At 31.6% G+C, this 27,454-nt stretch overlaps 1 long non-coding RNA gene across 10 annotated transcripts in view; it reads left to right on the top strand.

Moving 5' to 3' along the window:
- Window positions 1-27,454, top strand: part of LOC141539678 (uncharacterized) — a 177,573-nt gene that overhangs the window by 31,510 nt on the left and 118,609 nt on the right. Inside the window, exon 4 of one of the 10 annotated variants that reach the window (XR_012481372.1) lies at window positions 84-8,105. The exons of the other annotated variants lie outside the window; for them this stretch is intronic. This is a non-coding gene — a long non-coding RNA (uncharacterized LOC141539678). Of the gene's footprint in view, window positions 1-83; window positions 8,106-27,454 lie in introns of those variants that run through there. 10 annotated transcript variants of the gene reach the window in all.

The raw sequence follows: 27,454 nt of genomic DNA, 5'->3' as shown, positions 1-27,454 counted from the left end.
TGATAAAATCAACTTTTAACAATTTTCTATTTTTAGAGTTGTATGGCCATAATGATTTGATTTTTATCTTTATTCTTCCTCAGCCATCATCAACAAATATTGACTAGTGCTGGATACCTCAAGTATAAAACAATTATTTGCCAAGGAAAACTTAGAAACTGTGGAATAATTGAGTGATAACCATTAATATCTGTGAGTGAACTTCTTTATATATATAAAACATTTTAGAGTAATAGCTCACATGCTGTTATCATTATAGCATTATAAAATTTACAAAGTATATTATGTTCATTATGTCTTCTGATCATATCATGTCATCAGCCCTTTGAAGAAATTGTTAATATCTTCTTTTTTTGCAGATGAAGAAACTGAGATTCAGAGGTTAATAATTTTTCTAAGATCATGAAGCTAAGTGAGTGCCCAAAGTGGGACTCATATCCAAAACTTACAAAATCTGAATTAAATATTGTCTGTATGATGACATGCTATTTCCATCTAAAAACATGTTTCTGGAAAGGAAGAAAAAAAACTTGATATCTGGAAAATTTTTTTGACACATACCTTAGGGAGAAAAATCAGTTTGCTTAGATAAAGGCAAAAAAAGAATGTTTCCATGCTTGCACTTATTTACTACATTTCACAAATTAAAACCAAAAAGGCTTTTTCTAAGTTATGCTCTCTATTTTTAAAAAAGGAGCTTAAGAAATTCTATATGAAACCTCAAATGGAAAAAAATGCCTAACTTGATAGTATAAGTCTAAGATATGTCTATATAATAACACATTATTATAGTGTAGGGAGAGGAGAAACTTATTTAACATGTTTTAAGTAAATAATGTTGAGAGGGAGTTTTATTCTCAATTCATTGTACTGAACTTTGTTCAAAGTGTCTTGATGGATTAGTGATTATAATACATATAGATGGATATATGTGTATGTATACACATTTACATACATACAATATACATAATGGTGTATATCTGAATATGTGTATGTGTATAGTAATTTCTCTGTAAATATCAATATATGTATATTACATATCCACCTCATACAATATTATGTGTGCACGTGTATATGCACAATATATATGTTTGTGTGTCTGAATAATATAGATATGTGTGTGGAGAGATTTCATGTACAAATATAAATATATACGTGTAGTTCATGTTCACTCCGTATATAATTTTTCTCATTTTCATTTTTTTTACATAAGAATCTTCCCAATGAGGAAACTCTAGAAATGTAGGCTGGTATCTTTTGTGCCACTTATCACCTTAGAGAGAATTTAAGAGACTTGTCCAGGTCACAAACTGAAGATTGTCCAGAAGTAGGATTTATGCCTGGCCCTTTCTTGTACTACTGGCCTGCTTTCTGTCTACTCCTCCACATTGCTTTTAGTTGTGAGCATAATATAAAGTAAAAAGAACTTATCTCAAAACTAAATAAATTAATTTATTTCACATTTTTCTATCTGTTCTTTGAAACTGGCATTTTTAGAATGAATATATTAAAAGATGAACTCATCAGCTTTTTGATAATTTCTGACATTTGTAATTCTTCTTCAAAGACTATAGTTCTGCTAAATACACAGGGCCCAATTAGGGTGTCATAGTTTTAAAACATCAGCAAATTATTGCAAAATGGATTCAAAGCTAACCAGTAAGCAAAGCAAACACATTTCTCATGGGACTAAAGAAATAGTATGAATTCATTTTGAAGAAGCTATATTCTAGAAAAGCAATTCTGCAAAAGTTAAAGCTATAAAAAAAGTTCTTAGGAAGGTCATAAAATAGGACATTGCAATAATCAAACCTGGAGGCTAAAACCTGTGAATGTCAAGGCTATATTCTGACTGTATTCTGGAGAAAGCTTTCTTCAGAGAACTAATAGAGTGGAAGAATTCAAACCCTTTCCTATATTGAGTCCAATAGTGTTGAGAAAGAAGCAACAGTTAAAACTGGAACATTTTGAATGATAAAAGCACACTTAAATTAAGGTCATTTACTAATGAGGAAGAATTGACAATCATACTCCCACTTCCACTATTCTTTGACTAATTTTTTTTAACTCTTTAAGAAAAATTTTCATTTATGTAACGTGCATCATTGACAGAATATTCATGAAGAACTAAACTAAAAAGTGATCTATTATCTACAGCATTAATATCTTAAAGCATATTGATTAAAGGAAAGTAAAAAAAAAGGAACTGAAAGAATGTTTCAAAGGCAGAACCTTATTCAGAAAAAGAAAGCAGAATATGGAAACTTAAAGATAGAAGTAACAAATTAGTTTAAAACAATAAGGAATTAGATAAAGAGAAAATTGCTTGTTTTTGTTTTTCAATATAATTTTCTCATGTGGTATTTAAGAACAAAGAATATCATAAAAACATAAAATGCAGTTTTCTGGCAAGGTAGCTGTTTAAAAATGCTTGTTGATTGGACTGTGAATTGGGGTGATATTAAATCACTGGTGCAGTAGGTAAGAGTGCTGGGCCTAGAGCATGGTAGTCCTGAGTTCAAATCCAACCTCAGATGGTTGCTATGTGACCCTGAAGAAATCACAACCTTTGTTTATTCAGTATCTTCAACTGTAAAATTCAACTATATTAAAAAAAACCCTCCTGCTTCCCAGGGTTGTTATGAAGAAGATAATATCTATAAGGCCCTTAGCACAATTCCTAGCACATAGTAAACCTTATTATAGATGATGATTATTTTATTAGCTATATATTAGCTAAAAAATTGCTGGGTGGACCAAGAAGTTAAATAACCTGTGTTCACACAACTTGAATGAATGAGAGGCAGAATTTGAATCCATTTCTTTTTCATTCTTAATGGGTCTTAAGGCTTTACAGCACAAATTCTTTCATTATTCTTATATTAATTCACCTTCTTATGGAAACATACAAACTGTTCAGTGCCTAATACAACGCCTTTTTAAGTGCCAAACATTGACATACATAACAATTATTTAATGTGGATCTAATAACAATCTTTTAATAATTTTTGCATTCCATTAATCTTTGCATACCATTGCCCTTTGCAGACCATGTTTTTTTGTATACTATTGTTTTTCAAAAACTCAATCTCACATATGTGCATCTTTATTTCACCTGTTGTCCTTCAAAGAATAGTGATGGTCTCTGTCTGAGGATATAATTTCCACTAAAATGTCATTTGAGCTGCTGGAGAAATATAAAAATAGATAAAGCCTTCAATAGCTAACACTGCATGAGTAGCCATCTGTTTCTCAGAGAGATATGAATGCATTTTCTTATTCCTTTCATCAGTTATCTAAATACTTTCATTTCATAAAGCCTAGTATTCTACTATTACCCCCAAGATGAAGTTATGGTTCTTCACAGACAAATGATTAACTTATAAATACAGAAAAGACACCCAGGATGAACCTTAGAGGACTCATCCAATGTCTACTCCATAGAATCATCTAGTAGCCATCTGGAGACATGTTGGATGACCAATCTACTATTTTCTAGATTAAAAAAGCAATAAAATTGATGAAAATGAGAAGAGTATGATACCAGATGGCATTCCAGCTGAACTATACAAGTGTGGGCACACAGAAAATACTGAATGCTTGCACCACTTGTTCAAAACCATATGGACATATAAAGCAATATTCAGATATTTGAAGGACACTGATATATATATACATACATATATATGACCATATATGTATGGTTCCAATATGCACATGAACTAGAGTGACTTATCCCTTCTGTTTATTTATTTGAATTTTGTTGTTCACTATTTTAAAATTAATTTACCTTGTATTCATTGAAATAGTGCAGATTCAGTCCACTAAAAACTGTCATTGGTGGAATTTTGATTGTAATTTCAATAGTTTTATGAGAATTTATTTAAGACATCTAATTTAAAGATTAAAAGTATTACACAGTATTATAGCTTTATATGCATTGCCTGTGTGTAAGGTTTAAAAGTTTATACAGTTAGGGTCAGTCACTCTTTAAAAGCTTAATTAATTAAAATGGCTCCAAAATATGAAATAAATATAATCAGTAAGATTTACCATATTAGTAACTTAATAGCATCATATAATACTTCAAAATTCAGAAATCAAATGCATTTATCTATTTTTTTAATTAAAATTTTGTTTAAATTTATTTATTGAAATAAAATTTAAATTTTAAAAATACATTTAAAGAGTTGTTTATCTCCCAGTAAGCTCATTATAGTTTTGCAATGGAAATATAAAATCCAGTTAATTGAATAAGTATTTAAATGGATAGAATTGTAGAACAGTTAAAGATCTTAAAAAAAAGAACAAATGATTGCAATTCAAATATGGATTTTTAAAGAAATCTAGAAATCTGGAAATTCATTGGTTACTGAAAATAAACAATGAATGCTTAATTAAGTATCAAATAATGGAACTCTAATTTAATTAATCTACCTCAGCAGCAAGATCACCACCAAAGCGATTAAGTGACATTTTAACTGAACTTATTGTAAATTCCAAACCCAATCATGAAAGATTGAAAAGTATAAGCAATGAATATAGAATTAAGTAGGAAATCAAAGGAGCATAACTTATTTTTTTCTTTATGGAATTAAGGTTTTTGCTCAAAATTGGATCAGTTACATACAAAGCAATTTGGAATATTTCTTTAAGACAGAAATCTCTAATGAGAATTAAATCTATGATAGTTTATGCCTGTGTTTATTTTTGCTGATCCATTTATCATGGACATCATAAACACTGCTTTTTGATACTCAGCATAATATTTAAATTGTCCCTGACAAAGAATTATATACGCTCTCTGTATACCTTAAAAATGGTCATCCATTTGTTTGAAGACTGCCAATGATGGAGAACTCACCATCTCTCAAAGCAGCCCATTTTACTTTTGAACAATTCTAGTCATAAGGGAATTTGTCCTTAAAGTAAGGCTAAATATTTTTTTTAAAGATGAGAGAGATGACAGGCTTCTACTTTTATAAAAGATGGGGGAAAAAACAAGGGAACAGATTCAGTTACGATGAGGATGACTAAGAATCAACTCAGAAATCTGAAACACAAACAAGCCCAAGAAAATTTCTGTTAGTGATTTTTTTCTATAAAATATGATATCTATACTAAATCCAATTCAAAGAAATTACTAAAAGTAAAAAAAAAAAATCCACAGATATAAGATCTGAATTAGTTGTTTGCCTGAATTTTTTTTTAAAAAATTGTTTTCATTGTTCAATAGTTTCAACTGTGTTCAACTCAGAATTTTAAAGAAATCTACCTAAAGAATTCTGGATAATTTTTTTTCTATATAAAGGCAACTTAAAGCTTTGAAAAGGAAAAATATTCCTTTGTAAAAACAAATGTTATAATGTTTGCTTTCTTTTGGGTGAAATGTAAGATAAAGAATTTTTGTACTTAAAAAATCAGTGCTAAAAATGATTAAATACAGGAAATTTTAGTAGTTTGGGGTTTTACTTATATCTAGAATTTCAACAAATTTCCCAGTATTGTTACTAAAATGCACTACTCTATCCAGAACATATTTTCCTAGTTGTATATATCTTAATAAATTTAATAAATAATAAAATGATAACTTCTAATTACATTATTTCTTATTAAGAACATGAAGTTCCTTTATAAGCAAGTAATAGGTAACTAACTGTCCTTATAGAAGAAAAATCAAGATACTAGAAAACATAGAAATATTAAAATATAAACATCATATTTAGGGCAAAATGTGGAGAAAAGTTTATTGCAATAGAAAATTCTGCCTTCCTTCCACATAGCTGAGTCACAACTATGAAGAGATGAGCCAGAGAGAGTAGATTCTATCATCGTGATTTCTTATGCTTCAGAACATATGCTATAAACACCATAGATGGAGAATCCCTGGGAATTTTAGCTTAGAAGCTGTAGCCATGAAGGGACATAGTTATATCATAATGTTATTGTCAGGACAAATAATGCATTTGTAATTTTAAGAATAAGTTTTATTTCTTCAATAATCAAGCATTTGGGTTTTTTCCCCTTCTATTTCCTTTCATCATTGAAAAGAAAAAAGGAAAGAAGGAAAACAGGAGGGAAGCAAGGAGGGAAAACTTTGTATCACAAAAAACACAGACATATTCCCACATCCAAAAATGCATTTCTTATTTTGTATATTTGTTCATTTCTTTAAGTGTTAATCTTTTTCAATCCTATGGAATTATGATTGATCATTTAGTTAATGAAAGTTCAGAGTTTAAAATTTTTTCATATTGTTTATTTTTATAATAGTAATAGTAGCGGACAGATAAATGGTATACTGAATTCCAAACCTGTAATCAACTTCAGGTACTAACTATGTGATCTTAGGCAAGTTATTTAACCCTGTTTGTCTCAGTTTCCTCTTATATAAAATGAGCTAGAAAAGGAATTGGCAAATCATTCCAGTATCTTTGCCAAGAAAATCTCAAATGGGGTCACAAAGAGTTAGATATGACTGAACAGCAACAACAGTAATATATAGTGTTCTGATTCTGCTCACTTCACCTGGCATTAGTTCATATATGTTTCTTCATATGTATTTGAAATTGTCTTTCCCCTTATTTCTTATAGTTACAATAGTATTCTGTTACAGTCACATATCCCAATTTATTTAACCATTATAAAGTATAAAATTTCTTTTAAAATAGTAGGAACTGACTACAAAAAATGCATAATATCCAAATTATTTTCAGGAAGAACCTGAGTTTCAAATTCAATTTCTCAAATTTGTGGATATATTATTTATATCACTTAGAGAAATGAACACATAAGGAATGATTATTAAGCATAATTCTAGTCCAGTGATCCCAAAAGCCAATTAATTGCAAATACCAGCCCTTACTCAATATAACTCTTAGGAACAATTACTTGTTAAGGCCTATTACAAAGTCATAGAATATTAAGGTTGAAAGGGACCCCAGAGGCCATCTAGTACAAACTGAACTTGAACAAGAATCACTTTTTCAGCATCCCTGACAAGTGGCCATTTGGCCTTTGCTTGAAGACTGCCAGCAAGGTAGAAAATACTGCCTCGTGTAGTAGTCTATTTTACTTTTGGATAGCTATAATTAAAAGAGAAGATTTTCCCACTGACATTTATCCTAAATTTGCCTCTTTTTCAATCCTTATTCATTAATTATACTTCTTCCTTATGAGGCTTAATACTTCTTCCACATGACAGTCCTTCAAATACTTAAAAACAGTTTTTTTTATATTTTTCTTAAATCTGCTATCTTCTGAGTTAGTTATATATCTTCGGCTCCTTAAATGGAACCTCTTATCAGAGCCTTCATCATAATAATTGTCTTTTCCTGGATACTTTCCAACTTATCAATATTATTCTTCAGTTGTGACATATAAAACTGAACTCAGTACTCCAGGTGAGGTCCAATACAGAGAATCATAAAACTATTGTTTCCTTATTTATTCCTGGATACTGTGTGTGTCTTGATGCCTAAGATTACATTAATACTTTTGGCTGTCTATCACTGACTTACTGATAGCAAAAGATTCAAAGTATCATATATCTAGAGCTGAAAGGAAATTCAGAAGTTATGGGTTCAACAGCCTTATTTTACAAATGGGATAATGGAGTCAGTACCAGGTAGTTTGAATTTTCTATGGTTACTAATTTTTTTCAGATGAATTTTTTAGACTGATTTTCAGGCTATTTTCTAACCATAGTTTCCTCAATGTATGCATGAAATAAAATTATTTTAATCCATGTGTTCAATTTTATATTTATCCTTTTAAATTTCATCTTATTGTATTAAGTCCAACAATCTAGCCTACTGAGAGATTTCTTTGAATCTTGACTGTCTCATCCAATAAATAAGTAATCTCTAAGCAACATTAATTCTGTTTTGATTTTGTTAAAAAACATATTATGTTTTCATGATCAACCTTAAAAAATGAAGTGTAAAAATGAATACTTGTAATCTTTGAAAATGAGGAGGCTGAGTCTCCTTTATCACTTGGATTACTTGAGTTCAGATTTTTGAACTGTAGTTGTACAGAAGCCAATAATATTGGTAAGACCTTGGGATGGCTAAAGAGGGGAGGACTGGTCCAGATAGCAAGTGGAAAAGTGTAACGTGCTCTCCTGGCAGTTACAATTACTAGTCTGTCCTATACCCACCAGAGTACCTTTGACCACTGTCCTCTGTAGTGTGAACTCTACCCGGCTCGCCTCCTCTGAGGCCTTCTAAGGTCTCTGGCCACAATCTCTTGAATCTATAGTTTAATAACCAGTAGCGCACTCAAGAACAACCACGTGTAATCTTAAAAGCCTTTATTATACCTACTCACATAATGCCCTAACTGATGCCCTGACTTGTTGGTTCCCGAGTGAACACCTGGTCAGAAGACCCAAGTGTTCACTACCAAAACCCTTACCTCTTTTGGCTACCCATCTTGGCTTGGCCACCCAGGCTAGGAAGCCAAGGTGAAGAAGGCCAGGTTAAAGAGGGCGCTTGCTGCCTGCAGTGGGCTTACATAGGGCCTGTGAGGTCACACACACAGCCAATCAGCAAGAGAGTCACCCATTACGAAGCTATCTCAATATGGCCAGGATCCCGCCCAAGGGCAGTCCTAATATCCACAGAAATTACTTCCGGGCCACTCAATCTCCCGATGCGCTGTGGCACCCATTTAAAGGCCCCTTACAGAAAAGGTCAAAGCTTCCATACAATCAGCAATGAGATTGACATATGAGCATCCATGGAACTTCTAGGCTGTGCACAACATCTCTAGAATGTTAGTGTTATAAATTTTGTTGCCCATAGTCATAGTAAAAAGGAAATGAATATATAGTGGGCATCTATGCACTGTTTGACTATAATCATATTTTGAAAAATTCATGAAATGCATGTTCAGATTTTAGAGTACTTCACGTTTTTTTTTTTAACTTTCAGTACTTTAAAAAGCCCATCCTTAATTCAGTATACATTTTACCTCCATCTATGAAAATTATAATTCTCTCTGTTTTTGTGGATTCTCTCTGTTTTGTGTTTTTGTGGATTTGCTCTGTTTTGTGTTTTTGTGGATTTGCTCTGTTTTGTGTTTTTGTGTATCAATTTATGTGTTTATGAATTGATACAGCCAAGAGAAAATTGATCACCTGGTCATCAGCCTTTGGATAGTGGATCCTCTTGCCCTTAGCTAACCTGGGTTACTGATGGTTGATACAGAACCCTTGAAACTAGGTCAGTAAAAACCTAACAGGGATTGTTCTTTCATAGTATGGCTTTTGAGAATCTCAAATCACCTCAGTACCATGATAAAGCATCTGAATAGTATTTTAGTAGAGGCACACTATTGCATAATTATATACTTACTTAGTAAAGAACAAATCAACTTGCATTGGAACTATTCCAGGCTCTTAAGTACATAATGTTTTTGGGTTTGTGTGTTTGTTTTTCTTTTTGCATTTTCCCCACTTTTATCCAACTGCTAAAATATTTCCAGGGTAAGAATAAATTATTTGGTAATTTTAAAAGTAGAATTTGTTTTAAAAATAAAAAAATATTACTAGGACAATTGTATTAAAATAATAACCATTTTAAATATCAGCACTTTTTTTCATTGAATGAAAAATAATCCCACTGAAGTTCTGGAACATAGAGACAAATGGAGTTGGAGTGAAAATGATAATGACCTATGAGACATGAGATTCAAATGTTATTGTAGCACCCGCGCATCATTTTCTTCATGACCTCAGACAAAATCATTAAACTTCTGGGTCTCAGTTTCCTCACCTGTAAAATCAGTCAAGTTAATGGAATCTGTAAGGCCCTTAATAAATCTAAAACTCTGCTTTTCAAAATTAATGCACATATTATTAATAAACTGGAAGTTTGGGAAGAATATCAAATTATAAGATTAAATGAAAAATAGGTGTTACTTTTAAAATTCATGTCATGTATTTGAAATTGGAAAAATAAATCATTCTGCCTTAATCTGCAATCAAAGTTGAAACAGTCTTTGTTTTGCAATAGTTAACTTTAAAATTGGGAAAAAATATGTTTAAGTTAAATTAATAATTAGTAGCTCTATTATGGCACTTGGCTGCTTTTTTTCCTGGCTAAAATTATCCAAATATTTTGCCACTTGCCAAATTAGTCATGTAAATGCCCAACCATGCATCTGGCTAAGTTTTATTTTATTTTATTTTTTGCACGATGACTTTCTCTCTGTAAATAGAACCTAAAAATTCCTTGGATATTTCTAGTTTTGTTGTTTTGATGCTTTTGCTGTTGTTGATGTGGGAAGATGGTTTTAGTGGCTTATATGGCTAAGAAAATTAATTTCATTAATATTTGATATAAGGTTTTCAGAGCAAGGGGCAATTCAAAGGTCAAGTTCATTTGGAACAAAAACACATTGCTGTGAGAATTCAGGGTGTCATCCCCTCAAAGTGATTTGGTTCTATATGTTTCCGATACATTAAAAAAAAGAATTCCCAGATCCAAATAAAACTATTGAATTACAAGACTACGTCAATACAGAGCAAGTTATTCATTCAGAACATTACTTAATAACAACTAATATTTACACAGGACTTAGAAAGCTTAAAAATCCCTTTACATTCACTTTTTCACTTGGGCCTCACAACAGTTCTATAAACTGAAAACTAATAGTACTATTATATTCACTTTCCAAATGAGGAAATGAAAAATCATGGAGGTTAAATGATTTGCTCATAACTACAATGCTACTTGAAAGTCAGAAGCAGGATTTTAATGTAGTCATTTTTTATTTTATCTGTCTATTTTATTTATTATTTAGCTATTTTTATTTATTACAAAATGCCTGTCCTGACAATTTAGTAAGAAAGAAATATGGAAATTTAGTTTTGTTATGGAGGGAGCTCATGGTTATCAGATGTCTTCTTCTTTTTTTTTAACCAACTTGATATATGGATAAGCATCATGAGATGAAGGAAACTATGAACTTAGAATAAGAAGTTCTGGGTTTAGATCTTGTTTCTGCTGCTTTTTAGCCATGTGACTATTAGCAAATGAATGTTAATTTGTTTTGAGTTAGCTAGGTTTCTCAGTAGATAGAACACTGGCCTTGGAGGAAAGAAGACCTGAATTCAAAACCAGCCTCAGACACTCATGAACTGGATGACTCTAGGCAAGTTACTTTGCTACTGTTTGCCTTCACCCAGTAGAGAATGAAATTGCAAAATACTCCAGTATATTTGCCAAGAAAACCCCATACATAGTCTTAAAGAGTTATTTACAACTGAACAACTAACAACTACAATTAATTTCTCTGAACTTCAGTTTTCTCATCTTTAAAATGGAATTAGTAATGTCCAAACAGAATATTGTGGTGAAAGAAACAATTTATCAATTATAAGGTGTCATATAAATATTTACTGAACCTCTGATTATCAATGTCAAATAAAGCATAAAACAGGGAGATGCATTCTTGACAGGAATATTTAGTCCTATAGGACATCTAGCACATTTTCAAAAAGAAAAGATACTTCTTTGTATTTGATGCAATGAATTTCTCTTCATCCTATTTCAAATACACAAGAAGTTCATGTCTGTGGATGACACTGTGCTAGTTATATGAAGTACTAGAATACTACAGAATTTCCTGAATGAGGCTTCCAATCAGTTTAAAGAGGATGACGTTATTAACCTACAAAGGAAAATGTGTATAAACAATGCCTATTGTCCTGAATAATATAGTACAGCTGAATCATTGAGTTGGTCCATTAGTATCTGAATCTCAGATGAACACTGTTAATAAATTAATGCATGATCCCAGAAGTGAAGAAGAAGAAAAAAGAATGGCCTAAATTGCTTTTTAGAAACTGTGCGAGACTTTCAATGATCCTAAGCTCTATACTGAATTAAAAATCAATTTTCTCACATTAGTATTTTAATGGTTACATATAGTTATAAATCTTGCCATACCACAAGTTTGAAGAATCCAAAGGACAATGTAAAGATGTGCATTGGATATAAGTAAACTTGGGTGTATTACTAATGATGAATGGAATGCAAGCAGAGATGTTGATGGAGCCAGCTTGCAGAATTTCAAGAGAAAGAATTGTTACATTTTCATTATGAGCATTTACATCCTGGAATTGTCAAACACTACAAATCCAGGTTTGACTAATTGTTTTGTCAATTTCTAGACTTAATAAAGTAAAAAATAAAATAATAATAAAAATTAAACTTGAAAGTATATATATCATGTACATTTTTATTTTATAGAGCTGATTTTTAAATTTACCAACACATCTCTGAGTATGGGAAGACTGGTGAAAGAGAACATGAAATTGATTTAAGACCAGAAGAAAAAGAGGAAATTGTTTTTGTACTAAGAGATCGACAGTCAAATGGATGACGTGAAAGCTGCTTAATGTTAAAAGACCTGGAAAAAATCTTCCAATGAGTTGGTTAGATTTTCTTTGGAGAAATTTTGTGATAACATGAACAAGAAACACATAGTGTGAAGACAATTGAGTTGTGTTTGCATTATTGAAGGAAACACTCATACTGATGATCTTACAGCTACTTTGAAATTAAATTATGTGAACTATTGTAAAAAAACATCTCACATTGACTGATGCATTTTTTGTATTCTATCTATTTCCAAATCTATTCTTCATTTAGTCATTAAGCCAGGAGAAGGAAAAGAGAGAAGAAGAGAAGAAGAGGAAGAAGAAGAAGAAGAGGAAGAAGAGGAAGAAGAAGAGAAGAAGAAGAAGCAGAAGAAGAAGAAGAAGAAGAAGATCAGTTTTCCAAACAGTATTCCCTGTCTTTGCAAAGAAGAGAGAGAACATTTTTTTTCAGATCTTCTTTTTTTGTCCTTCTAATGCTACTGAACTGAACATTAACTGAACACTCAGCATTCTTCATCCACTCAAATATTCCTGGGTTGACATTTATGCTGACCTTTTGAGTTGAGTTGAGTTCTAGGGGATTCAGCAATGCTCTGTTTTAATGCAACCAACATAACGCCACCTGTACATAGGAGCATTAGGATGACCTCACTGATGAAAGGTAATTCCTTTTCAAAGTGGATTCTGCTCTAGTCTCCTTCATGGGGTGGGTAAGCAAATGACCTATTTTTTTTTTATCATTGAGTCATTTCAGTTATGTCCCCATTTGGGATTTTCTTGGCAAACAGTGGAATGGTTTGTCATTTTCTTCTCCAATTCATTTTATAGATGGGGAAACTGAGACAAACAGAATTCATTGACTTACCCAAGATCACACAGCTAATATATTTGTGGCTGCATTTGAACTCAGGTCTTACTTTAGGTCTGATGCTCTATCCACTATCCACTATTCACTCCTGTTTTATACCTTAGCTAACATTATTAGCCACAAAGTAGTTGAGTAACTGTTCTGTGGATTGGAGACATCTTAGAGGAATAGGACCTTTAAGATCAGATTTTGCTCTTCAAAATCAAATGCTTCTTTATAAACAATAATTAAAACAATAAATACAGGGGGAATTGCGTATTCTCTGCAGCTTTCAGTGAATTATGTGACAAGATGTAAACCATTTTGGAAATTTCTATACAAGCTTGCCTATTTGCTAATAATAACCTCATCTAAGATATATTCAATGTGCATATAGATAATCTTGATAAAGAATTTTACACAAATGAATATGTAAGTACATTGAAGCATCCATTAATAGGTTGTTGATAGTTTATATTTCTACTTTTGAAAACTATCACCATGTATGGGAAGTGATCCTTGATTATGGACTTGTATCAGTTCCCTATGTATCTTAGCTATCACATCTTTATCATAATTTTTGGTAGTACAATGGGTACAAATACTTGGACTTCAGTTCTTGCCTCAGATACTTGCTAATGCTGGATAGCCACTTAATCTCTCTCAGCCTTCATATATAAAATGGGATAATAATGGCATCTACTTCACAGGGTTATTATATATAACCAATGAGATATCATATTTATAGCACTCTATAAGTTTTAAAGCATTATATAAAGTCTTACTATTATGTTTGAAACAGTTTTTTTCTCTAACTTACTATATATCTTCTCCAACCTTTGTGGTTTTATGTGTGCAAAAGCTTTTCAATTTCATCTATTTGAAATTGTACATGTGGTCTTCTTTAATTACCCTTACTCCCTTGATTAATCATGAAATATTTTCCTTTAGTCAAAGTTGCAGAAATAACTATCTTCTCCTTTTCTCACTGTCTCTATGAAACAGTGTGGTATAATGGAAAGAACCAGGTTATTGATTCAGATGACAACCTGTGAGACTCTGGGTAAATTGCTTATTCTCTCTGGACTTTAGCTTCCTCAAATATGAATTGAAGGTCTTGAACTATATGGTTACTGATGTCCTTTCCATCTTTATAATATTGATCCACAATCTTCTTATATTTCAGTCATGTATCTATTTGGCTTAATTTGGTATATGATATAGCTTGTTGTGTTAAAATAAATTTCTTCCAGACCGCTTCCACTTTTTTTTTTCCTGATGTTTTTGCTAAACAAGGAGTTCTGAATATTGTAGCGGGTTTACTGAGCTTCTTTAGCTGTAATTTATTATGTTGGTTTCTGGGTCTTGTTTACCTATTATTTCTTTAATTTTTTTAAATTTTTAAATAGTTTTTCTAACTATTAATTTATGTTATGGTTTGAGTATATTAATTCTAACCCTTCTTCATTTAAAAAAAAGTTTCCATTAAGGTTCCTAGATTTTAGTATTTCTAGATAAAATATGTTATTATTTTGTCTGGTTCTTTGAAATAAATCATTGATATTTGGAATGGTGTGGCCATAAATATATAATTAATTTTATATAACAGCATAGTGATTTTTAATTAGTACAACTCAACCATGGGCAGTTATTATCCCTCCAGTTTTTGTCTTCTCTTATTTCTACAAAGAGTGTTTTATTTCTATAAAGAATTTTTTTGGTGTTATATACATATATGTCCTAAGTGTTTGACTCCCTGATATTTTGTGTATTTGTTTGTCTTATAATTGTTGAGTTCCTTCTGTTATATCTGATTCTTCATGATCTCATTTTATGTTTTCTTGGCAAAAACATTAGAGTGGTTTGCCATTTCCTTCTCCAGTTTATTTTATAGATGAGGAAACTGAGGTAGATAGGGTTTTGATCTTTTTCAGAGTCACTAAGCAATAAGAGGTTAGATTTGAAGTCATAAAGATAATTTTTCTGATTCCAAGTCCAGTGCTCTATCCACTGTCCCATCTAGCTGTCCATTTATTTTTGTCATTATTTTAAATTGATTTTTTATAATTTTCTACTGGCTTTTGTTAGAAACATAGAAAGGGTGATGATCTATGAATTTCATTTCAATCCTATTCTTTTACTGGAGTTATGAGTTGTTTTATTAGTAATTTAGAATCCATTTCTTATCACCTTCACAATCATTTCACATAGATCTTCTTTATCTTTCATATAATCCAGTATACCATAATAAATTTATCCTATCCCAAAGAGAAACTACATATCAGTTAGAATTTAGGCAGAAAATCTCCATCAATAATGCCTTAAATGTTGAGGTGGCCAAAACAGTCCTACAACTATCAATTTTATTAGGGGGAGGACTTGGAAGGTACTAGAGACCAATGAAGTAAATATAGGACTATTGAGTCTGAGGAGAAAATCCTTCTTGCTTCTCTTCTAAGATACTTATTAAAAACACTGATCAACCTCTGACTCCCATTTCTTAATAGCAAAAGTTGAATTTAATCTGTAAATATCTTAGGTTAAAATCATGAGAGCATGTTCTAATGCAGACCTATTGTCAGAAAGTATGGGTAGATACATGAAGAATAATGAAAAATACAGAACTTTTATCTCCAATGAGATTTTCAAATCCAGATTTCAAAGTTTCTATTCATGAATGAGAATCTGTGTGAACCCAGGTTTATTTATATGTTCATGTCACCCAATTATATTGAGCCATAGAATGGAAAAAAGTTTTAATTAGAAAGTCAAAGAAATTGTCATCTTCTTCATCTCTTATTTTGTTTGTTCTTTTGAATCTATCCTGATTAAAGTGGAAATTTATTTTGTGAATGTGAAATAATATATAAATATATAATATTCTTGATTAGAGTACTGGCAAGACAGCATGATGTAATGGAAAGTACAATGAATTGGGAATAAGAGCACAGCTGAATCCAAGTTCTGCTACTTTTCACCTATGAGATAGTCATTTAATTTCTATGTTTACTCACCTTAAAAATATCCAAGTTTTTTCCTAGCTCTAATTCTTGTGATCCTGTTACTTCTGTTCAAATCTGACTCTGCTACTATTAATAATTTATTTGAGACCAATCATATCACAATTCTCTGGGATTATGTTCCTTCATTTCTAAAACAAAGGCGTTGAAGGGTTAAAATGAGCTGGCTCTAGACTCAAATGATTTGAATTCATATCTTGCCTTGCATACAAATCACTTCTGTGAAAGTCAATGGACCTCAGTTTCCTTCCTTGTAAAATGAGGGAGTTGGAATAGATGACTTCTTAGATACTTGGCACATAGTAAGTACTTAATAAATGCTTGTTGAGTGACTAGATAATTAATCTTCTAATCCTAGATCTATAATCTTGCTTTTGATTCTAAATTATATTATTTCATGAAAATTTTCTTGCTCAATTCATCATTATCTACCTATAGTTTCATATATATATATATATATATATATATATATATATATATATATATACATATATACTATAATGTAGCAGTGGTCCTCAAACTTTTAAAATAGGGGGCCAATTCACTGTCCCTCAGACTGTTGGAGGGCTGGACTATAGTAAAAACAAAACCTCACACTCTGTCTTCACCTCTCAGCCCATTTGCCATAACTCGGCAGGCCATATAAACATCCTCAGCAGGCTGCATTTGGCCCTAGTTTGAGAACCTCTGTATAGTATATACAGTATAGTATAGGTATAGTATATATAGTATATATATAGTATAGTGAGGAGTCTGGAAAAACTAGTGCATTCTTTTCATTTAACATGACTTCTTCTAGCCTTCCTTTCCATCTCCTACCTACTTTTCTGAAGTTACTACAAGGCATCCATAGGTTGTAAAATGTACCTATTTCATATATTGATCATAAATCTATTTAGGCAAATTCTCAGAAGATGTATGTACTATCAACCAACACAGACATCCCCTAGGTTGGTTGACAGGTTTAGGGGAGGGGCTATGTGATGAGGTGCACATTCATATTTTATCTCAAGCATATACACATACAAGAAATATGTCATAATGGATAGTGTTGGACTTGGAAGAAAGTAGATCGTCTACATTTAACCTACTTCTGTAATTACTAGCAATCCATTTAACTTCGCTAAGACTCCATTTTCTCATCTGCAAAACTGAGAAAATAATCTTTGTAGTATCTAGCTCACAGTGCTATCTCAAATGAAATTATCACTATAAATAATTAAATTATAATTATAAAGCATATTTGTCAAGTATTATATTGTCATGGGTAGACAGATCAATAAATAGATGTATAAGTAGATAGGAAAATGATGTCTCTGTCATAATCACATTCACTCAGATTTCTTTCAGAGATAGTAAAAGAAAGAATAAGAGCTCTGAAGTCAGATATCTTCCGTTCAAATCCCATTTCTAACATATGATACTTATTTGAATTTGGGAAAGTCATTTAAACTTCCTAGGATTTATTTTCCTTATTTATAAAATAAAGGATTTAGATTAAATATCCATTGAGGTCCCATATCTAAAGATATGTCAGGAATTCTGTCTTAGCATATTATCATAGAAAAGCTGCAAGGGACCTCAAAGATCATTTAGCCCAAACCCCTAATTTTTCCTAATGGGAAAACAGACTTAGAGAGCACAAGTGACTTACCAAAAGTCAAGTAGATAGTAAACAGAGAAGGCATTTGTGCCCAGCCCAGATCTTCCGGCTAAATACTGTGTTCTTTCCACTGAAAAATGCTGCCTCCCATTCATGCCAGTAGAGTTATGTTCTCTTACTTAGTGCCCTTGTAATCATTCATAACCAATCACATGCACTTTTGGGGGGATTTATCATCTGTGGGAATCGAACAAAACAAAAACAATTGGCAGACTGAGTGGACTTTTGAATGTAGTCTCAGTTGCAACATCCTTTTTAAAGTCAACCAAAAAAGACTAAAAATTCCATTCTATAAGTGCATGGAGTAAATAGAGAGGAATTTGATCCTTAAAGGGAGTCTTGGAAATGCCTCATCCTGTGTGTATTTGTCTGTACATTAGTGACTTTTCTTAAGGCTGTACATATAACCTTTATTTTGAAGTAATAAAATATCTTATTGTTCATCCAAAAAACATCCACTAAGTAACTTAATACAAAATTTTATAGCTATAAATGTTAAAGGTCATCTATTTCAACTGTTTCATTTTAATGGATTAAAAATATGAAGCTAATTAAGTAATTTTACTAAAATTATAGTTTTGGGAGAATCAGAGCTATAGCATATGCCTTTTTATGGATCACCTACTATTCTTTAAAAGTTATGAAATGCTAGGTGGTGCAATGGATAGAGCACCAGTCCTGAAGTCAGGAGCATCTAAGTTCAAATTTGACCTCAGACTCTTAACACTTTCTAGCTGTGGGACCCTGGTCAAGTCACTTAAACCCAATTACCTCAGTCAAAAAAAGAAAGGAAAGAAAGAAAGAAAGAAAGAAAGAAAGAAAGAAAGAAAGAAAGAAAGAAAGAAAGAAAGAAAGAAAGAAAGAAAGGAAGGAAGGAAGGAAGGAAGGAAGGAAGGAAGGAAGGAAGGAAGGAAGGAAGGAAGGAAGGAAGGAAGGAAGGAAGGAAGGAAGGGAGGAAGGGAGGAAGGGAGGAAGGGAGGAAGGGAGGAAGGGAGGAAGGGAGGAAGGGAGGAACGAAGGAAGGAAGGAAGGAAGGAAGGAAGGAAGGAAGGAAGGAAGGAAGGAAGGAAGGAAGGAAAGAAGGAAGAAAGAAAGAAAGAAAGAAAGAAAAAGAAAAAGTTATGAAATGATCCTATGTTGATCATAGATCACTTAGTCAACAATATTTATCAAGTGTCCACTATGTGCCAGGCATTATGATAAGTGCTAGAGATTTAAAAAAAATAAGCAAAAGATAATTCCTACTCTCAAGAGATTGAAATTTATTATTGGGAGTGGGAGGAGTAAATAGGTATAAAAAAGGTATGAAAAGAATAAATAGGAAATAATTTAAAAGGGAAATATTGAAATTAAGAAGAATTACAAAAAGTATCCTGAAGCAATTTGGATTTTGTTTGAGACTTAAAGGAAACAAGGGTAGCCACTAGATGAAGCTGAAGAGGAATTCCAGGAAGGGGGGAAAGTCTGAGAAAATGCCTGAAGTTAAAAGATAGTGTTTTATGTTACAGTAAGGCCAATTGTCACTGGATTAAAGAGCATGTGGTGGGAAGTAAGGAAAAGGAGGATATGGGGGTGGTTTGGTAGAGTTAGCAAAGAAAATATTTTTATATTTGACCCTGGAGATAACTGGGAAATATTGGAATGAATTGAATTGAGAAGGGGTGATAAAATTGGGCCTCTATTTTAGGAAAAAATCATTTTGGTGATTTGGAGTATGGATTATAGTATGGAGATACTTGAGGAAGGCGGACCTATTAACAGGTTATTCTCATAGTCCAAAAGTAAGGTGATGAGGAATTGCACCAGGGTAGTGATGGCATCCAAGGAGAGAAGAGAGGGAATATTCCAGAGATGTTTTCAAGGTAAAATTGACAGACAATGGCAACAGATTGGATATGGGAGATGAGTGATACTGAGTAATTGAGCATGACAACTAGGTTGCTAGCCTGAGGGTTCAGGAGGATGGTCTTGCTTCTACATAAATAGGGAATTAGAGAAAGGAATGGATTAGAGTAAATGAATAAGAGAAAATTATCTCTTTTGATGACAGTCATGATACATTATATATGTGAAAAATAGAAGGAGAAATGCACTTGATGTTAGTGCTAACTGCACTACTTTTGGTCATATAATTTTGGATAAATCATTTAACATCATAGATTCTCTGTTTTCTTATCTAGCCTGCCTTGGAGTAAGATTCAAATGGGTTAATATATGAGGAAGCATTTTGGAAACTGCAAAGTACTATAGATATATAAGGATATGGGGAAGATCATAGGATTTCACACTAAAAGAGACATTAGAGATCATTTAGTCCAACCTACTGATTTTGGAAATTATAAATTTCCAAATCTGTTAGAAAACAGATTCAGGAAAATTAATTGAATTATCTAGAGTCACATAGTAACAAGTAGAAACAGCAATATTTCAGTTTAGTTCTTCTGGTGACCAATTCATTACTTTTTAAAAAGAGGGAATTATCATTATTGTGATTATTACCATTCAACTTATAATTTCTCTGGGGTTCAAATCTTTGCCAAGATAATCCAAATGCGGTTATGGAGAATCAGACAAAAATAGTATACATTAGTAGTAGAAATTAATATTAGACAGTAATAGTAGAAATCCTTGGTATAGCTTTCTTAGTTCTTTGAAATTAAGCACATGGATAAGGGATTTGGAAAATTCTAATTCTTTATTAAGTTGATAGACAATGACATTAATATTTAGATTTGCAGATAAGTTTTCTTCTTAATAATTGTTTCCACTAAATCATTTTTAATGTCATTAGAAAGAGAAAACATTATCTAATGGATAGGGAAGTGGACCTGGAGTCATAATGACTTATATTCATATCTTATGTGGACTTGATTAAGTCACTTAATTTCTGAATGTTTTAATACCTTCATTTACTCATCTGTAAAGAAGGGAGTTTGACTAGATGACCTCAGAGGTCCATTCTAGCTCCAAATAAATCTATGATCCCTCTGTGTGTATGTTTATATGTATGGATATATATATATATATATGTATATTTATACATATATGTACATTCATGTGCACACACACAAACAGCTAGATGGCACAATGGACAGTATGTAACCTGTGTTCATTTCCCTGTGTTCAAATCTTTGCCAACATAGCCCAAATGGGGGTATGAAGAATCAGATATAAACAACAATATGAGTATATTTATATGTGTGTATACATGTATTCATGTGTGAATATAAATATAAAACTATGAGATACATCAAAGTTCTTATTTGCGGTGTGAAAAGGAAATATTTTACCAGATAAGAACATGTCACACAGGAGTATTATAAACATAAATATGCTCACCAGGTGACAAAGACAACAGGAGAAAGATAATAAAAGGAATTAAGTGCATTCAAATTATATGTAAAATGAAATAAAATAGTTAAGGGAAATAAAAAAAAATCAGGCAAGAAAAAAATATCTGATGGAAAGCCTAGAGGTTGAAGATTGATTTAAATTTCTTTCAGAAAACAGTAGGGAATCAATGAAAAATATTGAGAAATAAGGTAATGTGGATGATAACGTCTGGTAAAGATATATTGCTGTGACTTGGTGATCACTTCCCTGTTCTCATATCTCACTTGATCCTCTGTTTCTAGTTCTTGTCAGATTATTAAACTCTACTGCTTTGTGATTTTTCTGAAACATATTCTTTAAGATATTCTAAGATGAGATTTCTTTTTTGTGTGAGTTTTGCATCTCTAACATAATCTTCCTGCCTTAGACATAGCAGTATAAATTCTTGGTGAATTTCATTGGGGAGATGAATGTTGGTTCTTTGAAATAACTAGATGATTGAACAAAAATAGATAAAAACTCCAGTAATAAAAGAAATATATGGATATGTTTAATAAAAATACTTTGATAAAGGATGTTCGGTAACAAATTATCTTATGTAGTATATTTGTATATTTTTACCTTATAACTTAAAAGAAAAAAAGTGCTTGAGGCAAGGACAGGTCATTTGAGATAAGACAAGTCTGTTTTACTCATCAGGGCAGATTTTGAGTCCTAAGTGCATGATTATGGAAAATTAAAAAAAACAACAACACATTTTCCAAAAATATTTGGATACTTCATTGATGAATCAGAGATCTCATGATTGTTTATACTCTCTCTGGTGGGGGTAAACTGTCTCTTCCTATGTGATTCTGACCCATATGCTTTCACAAATACTCCATAGAAAACACAAGCAAAATGTTAGGAATCTTCTTGTGAATCTCTTAAAATAGTGTTGATACCAATAGAGCTTGTGGGCTCTATAGTGGTCATACCTGTCAATGCATGATAACCACCTTTTATTATTTTTCATCACTCTAATGTTATTCTTCATCCTACTTTTCTGCTTCAGTTTTTTGTTGATATTGATGCTTTAGTCTATCTGTGCCCAACATCAAGTAGAATTTGGATTGAGAAGACTAAGTTCAAATACAATTACTAGCTCTGTGATCCAGTCACCTAAAAAACGAGGAGATAGGTCTCACTAGCCTCTGAGAGTCTTTCTAGCTCTAAATCTTTAATTCAATGGCCCCACATGCCTTTCTAATATCTTTTTGGTAAATCATAATTTTAATTTTTCAGAGACATATTTTTGCCTAACTCACTATCATACAATGCGTGGGACAGAAGAATTATTTGTTAAAGATACCTTTGTTTCATTAAACTTTGGGTTATTAGAAGCATTGGGATGTTTCCAAAAATGATCCAGTCCTCTTTTTCCTCCTTTTCTTTTTTTTTTTTAATTAAAGCTTTTTATTTTCAAAACATATGTGCAGATAATTTTTCAACATTGATCCTCCCACCTCCCTTCCCTAGATGGCAAGTAATCCAATATATTTTATACATGTTAAAATATATGTTAAATCCAACATATGTAAACATATTTGAACAATTCTCTTGCTGCACAAGAAAGATCAGATCCAAAAGGAAAGAAAATAAGTAAAAAAACAAAATGCAAATGAGCAACAACAAAAAAGAGTGAGAATATTATGTTGTGATCCACACTCAGTTTCTACAGTCTCTCTTGGTAAACATGGTTTTCTTCATCACAAGACCATCGGAACTGGTCTGAATCATCTCATTGCTGGAAAGATTCACATTCATCAGAATTGATCGTCATGGAATCTTGCTGCCTTCTACAATGATCTCATGATTCTGTTCATTTCACTTAGCATCTTCCTCCTTTTCAATTCTGAGTTCAGTTTATTTTCTGTTTACAGTGTCTAAGACATATATCCTGATGAAGTAGATAAACACACTATCTAGCAGTGGAATATAAATCTAAGAATAAGTATATTCACATTTCTTTCAGTTATAAATCATTTTTTTTGAGTGATTAAGTATCTCATTTGGAAGACTTTACATGGAGGATTGATACAATTAGAACAATGTTATTAACAAAAATAGATATCTGTAGGAGCTCATTATGTCCTCTGATTTCCTTGTGATCCTATAATCTATAGAAAATACTTTTTTTTTTCATTTGGATAATATGTTGAGATTTCTTTACAATAGTGGAAAAAAAACCACTTGGTAACTAAACTAAATTTTATACCTTGGTTTTATTAATTATCCTAGGGCCAACAAAATTATTTCTTTTGTTAAGTTTTTAAGAAATTTTATATGATTTTCAGATTCCATGGAAATAGGCATTTTGTTCTAGAAATTCAGTTTCTAAAAAAATAGAATATAATTATGGTATTATGATCTCTACATCCTTCAATCAGTTTTAAAAGTCATTTTTCAGTCATGTCTGATTCTTCATAATCCCATTTGAATTTTTCTTGGCAAAGATACTACAATGGTTTGCTATTTCCTTCTCCAGCCCATTTTATAGATGAGGAAGCTGAGACAAATAGATTAAGAAAAAAATCAGAACAAAAAGGAAAAGCCATGGGAGAGAAAAGAAAAACAGAAAAAGAAGTGAACATAGCTTGTGTTGATTTACATTCAGTATCCTTAGATCTTTTTCTGGATGCTGATGACATTTTCTGTCCAAAGTCTATTGGGAATACTTTGGATCACTGAACCACTGAAAAAAATCAGAACAAAAAGGAAAAGCCATGGGAGAGAATTGCCCATGGCTACACAAATAGTCAATGTCTAAATCAGAATTTGAACTCAAGTCTTCCTGACTCCAATCCTGGCACTCTATCCATGATGCCATCATATTTCACTGTACAGATGTTTTTAAGCTAGGGAATGTTATTTGCAAAACCTGTTTATTCCCATTAGCTAGATTTTATTAAAATGCTTTGAATATAGATAGATAATTCTAAAGATTTTGTACAGATGAAAATTTAGTAATAATAAAGTTCTTGAATTTTTCTAAATCTTTAATATCTTTCCTTCTTTCATATAATCTTCATAAGTAATCTTACAATAACTGCAAAAATGTGATGCTTCCAGCACAGACATCAATGTATTTACTTGTTTTAGCCCAGCTCTCTTCCTTTCTCCAATTTTTTTATTGCTAGTTCTAATTGTATTCCACTATCATTAATGGGGAAAATATTTTGTTACATAAATCTTCACAGATCTTTTCCATTTGTTGCTGTATTGTTCACCATTCAGTTTCATTCTTAAATGTCCTTTGAATGTTATATTTAGTACTGTTTCCTAACATGCTTTTAAAATAAGAACATTTCTTTCATTTAAGTTGGAAATTTTATTTAGACTTTGCATACAGATTTATTTTGTTGAAAAGATGGATTATTTTAAGATATATTTTCCCCTTTTGGATATGAAAAATGCCTAAGTTGGATATCTTTGACAATGTACTCATTGGTAAGCCTACATTCTAACTAAGTTATCTATTACAAATCTATTACAAATTAATTTAATACAATGTTCCCCTTGTCAGAGTACAATAACTTCTCAATATCTAAATAGATTATAAGAAAATTCTGAGTTGACATCATGCTTATTCACTACTTAAGTTGGCTACTGAAATAATTTTCATCTACTATGTTCCCCTTAAATGCACTTTTAATTCTTTGGTTGAAATCTTTTTTTTTTTTAATTAATTAATTTATTTTAATACACATTGTTTTATGAATCATTTTGGGAGAAAAAAATCAGAACAAAAAGGAAAAGCCATGGGAGAGAAAAGAAAAACAGAAAAATAAGTGAACATAGCATGTGTTGATTTACATTCAGTATCCTTAGATCTTTTTCTGGATGCTGATGACATTTTCTGTCCAAAGTCTATTGGGAATACTTTGGATCACTGAACCACTGAGAAGAACCAAGTTTTTCCTAATTAATCATTGTACATTCTTGCTGTTCTTGTGTACAATATATTCCTGGATCTGCCTGTTTCGCTTAGCATCAGTTCATGTAAATCATTCCAGGCCTTTCTAAAATTAGCTTGTTCATCATTTTTTATAGAACAATAATATTCCATTACCTTCATATACCACAACTTATTCATCCTTTCCCCATTTGATGGGCATCTACTCATTTTCTAATACTCTGTTACCACAAAAATCCTTTTCCCTTCCTTTATGTTTTCTTTGGGATACAGCCCCAGTAGTGACACTGCTGGGTTAAAAGGTATGCACAGGTTTATAGCTTTTTGGGTATAGTCCAGATTACTCTCCAGAATGGTTGGATCATTTCACAACTCCACCAACAATGAATTAGCGTCCCAGTTTTCCCACATCCCCTCCAATAGTAGTCATTATCTTTTCCTATCATTTTAGACAACCTGAGAGATGTGAGGTGATACTTCTGAGTTGTTTTAATTTGCATTTCTCTAATCAATTGTGATTTAGAGCATTTTTCCATATGATATTGATGGCTTTAATTCCATCAATCTGAAAATTTTCTATTCATATCCTATAACCATTTATTAGTTGGGGAATGACTTGTATTCTTATAAATTTGACACTGTTATTTATATATATTTAAAAACGAGACCTTTATAAGAAGGACTGGCTGTAAAGATGTTTCCCCTTTAGTTGAAATCTTTTTGGCCATGGGAAAATAATCTTGGTGAAAATTGATGAAGTTTATTGTTTTGATTGTTAATTGTTATTTTCAGATAATAGGAGTTTGTTAAATATTGACTAAAAGAATGAAGTCTAACCTTGCATTTTTTACACATTTACTTTTCATTTTAATGAAAGGTAAAAGAGCAATCTTCAAAGAGGGGAGACTAAAGTTGGTAAGTTAATAATTCTACATTCCTAATGTCTCTCTAGAAATTTTATTTTCATTTCTTGACTTTTGTTAGTATTATCTGCTCTATATACACCTCCATTTCTCCACTAAAGTTCTATTGTGATGCTTCATCCTGGAATGGAGGTGCTTTCTCAAATGATTGGATGCTAGTGATTATGGAGGTCCCATAAAGTTGTATGTACTTTGAATAGAAATGCAGTCAAATTGCGTGTCTGCTATCTGAGCACTAGCCTAACTAAATTCAGAGAATCTTGTTACAAGAAAATTGTCCATCAAGTGATTAATTTTTTTAAACGATTCACCACAGGCTACCTAATAAGACAAGGCAGGGTTATGACCTGTTTCTGTGGAAAGAAAACTTACTCCAGTGAAATTAAGGATCTTCTATTTATTCATATTGCTATTACTGGAGGAAAATCTGGATTTTTCTATGATATAATAATATCCTTGCTTTCTTAACACTTATGTATATATACAAAAGCCCTAGATTAATGATAAAATAATAGCAACAACAATAAAAACAATTAACTGTATGATTTTTTTAAGATTTTCAAAATACTTTACAAATATCATTTCATTCTATCATCACAGTAGCCCTAGGAAAATAGTTACCATTATTGTCCCATTGTATAGATGAAAAAAATTGAGACTGAGAGGTTAAGTGATTTGCCCAAAATCACATAATCATCAAGTTACTAGATTGTAACTCCTGATTCCACTCCCAACTTCTTTATTTATTTATTTATTTATTTTTTATTTTTATTTTATTTAGAATTTTTTTCCCACAGTATATATGCATGAGTACTTTTTTAAAATAATATTATCCCTTGTATTCATTTTTCCAAATTATCCCCCCCTCCCTCCACACCCTCCCACGATGACAGGCAATCCCATACATTTTACATGTGTTACAATATAACCCAGATACAATATGTGTGTGTAAATACCATTTTCTTGTTGCACATTAAGTATTAGATTCTGAAGGTATAAGTAACCTGGGTAGATAGACAGTCCACTCTCAACTTCTACCCAATGTATTAGGCATATTACCACATCTTCAACCAAAAAAATTATATACATTTATATGTATGTATATAGTATTGGGGTGAGGAAGGACTAACTTGTTTTTATATATCTGGAACCTTGCAATTAGGTATTTTGTAGTAAACATATTGAATTGAATAGAATTGATGGTAGTTATAATATTAAAAGAGAAGTCTTACAGAATTGCTAATCATACTTATGAACACAAAATAGTTGTTTTTCTGTACTGACCCTCAAAAGTTAGAACAAGTTTCACTAGAAAATCAGAA

The sequence above is a fragment of the Sminthopsis crassicaudata genome, chromosome 4 (assembly GCF_048593235.1).
Source record: "Sminthopsis crassicaudata isolate SCR6 chromosome 4, ASM4859323v1, whole genome shotgun sequence".
Lineage (NCBI taxonomy): Eukaryota > Metazoa > Chordata > Mammalia > Dasyuromorphia > Dasyuridae > Sminthopsis > Sminthopsis crassicaudata.
This window is presented reverse-complemented; position numbering and strand designations above follow the sequence as displayed.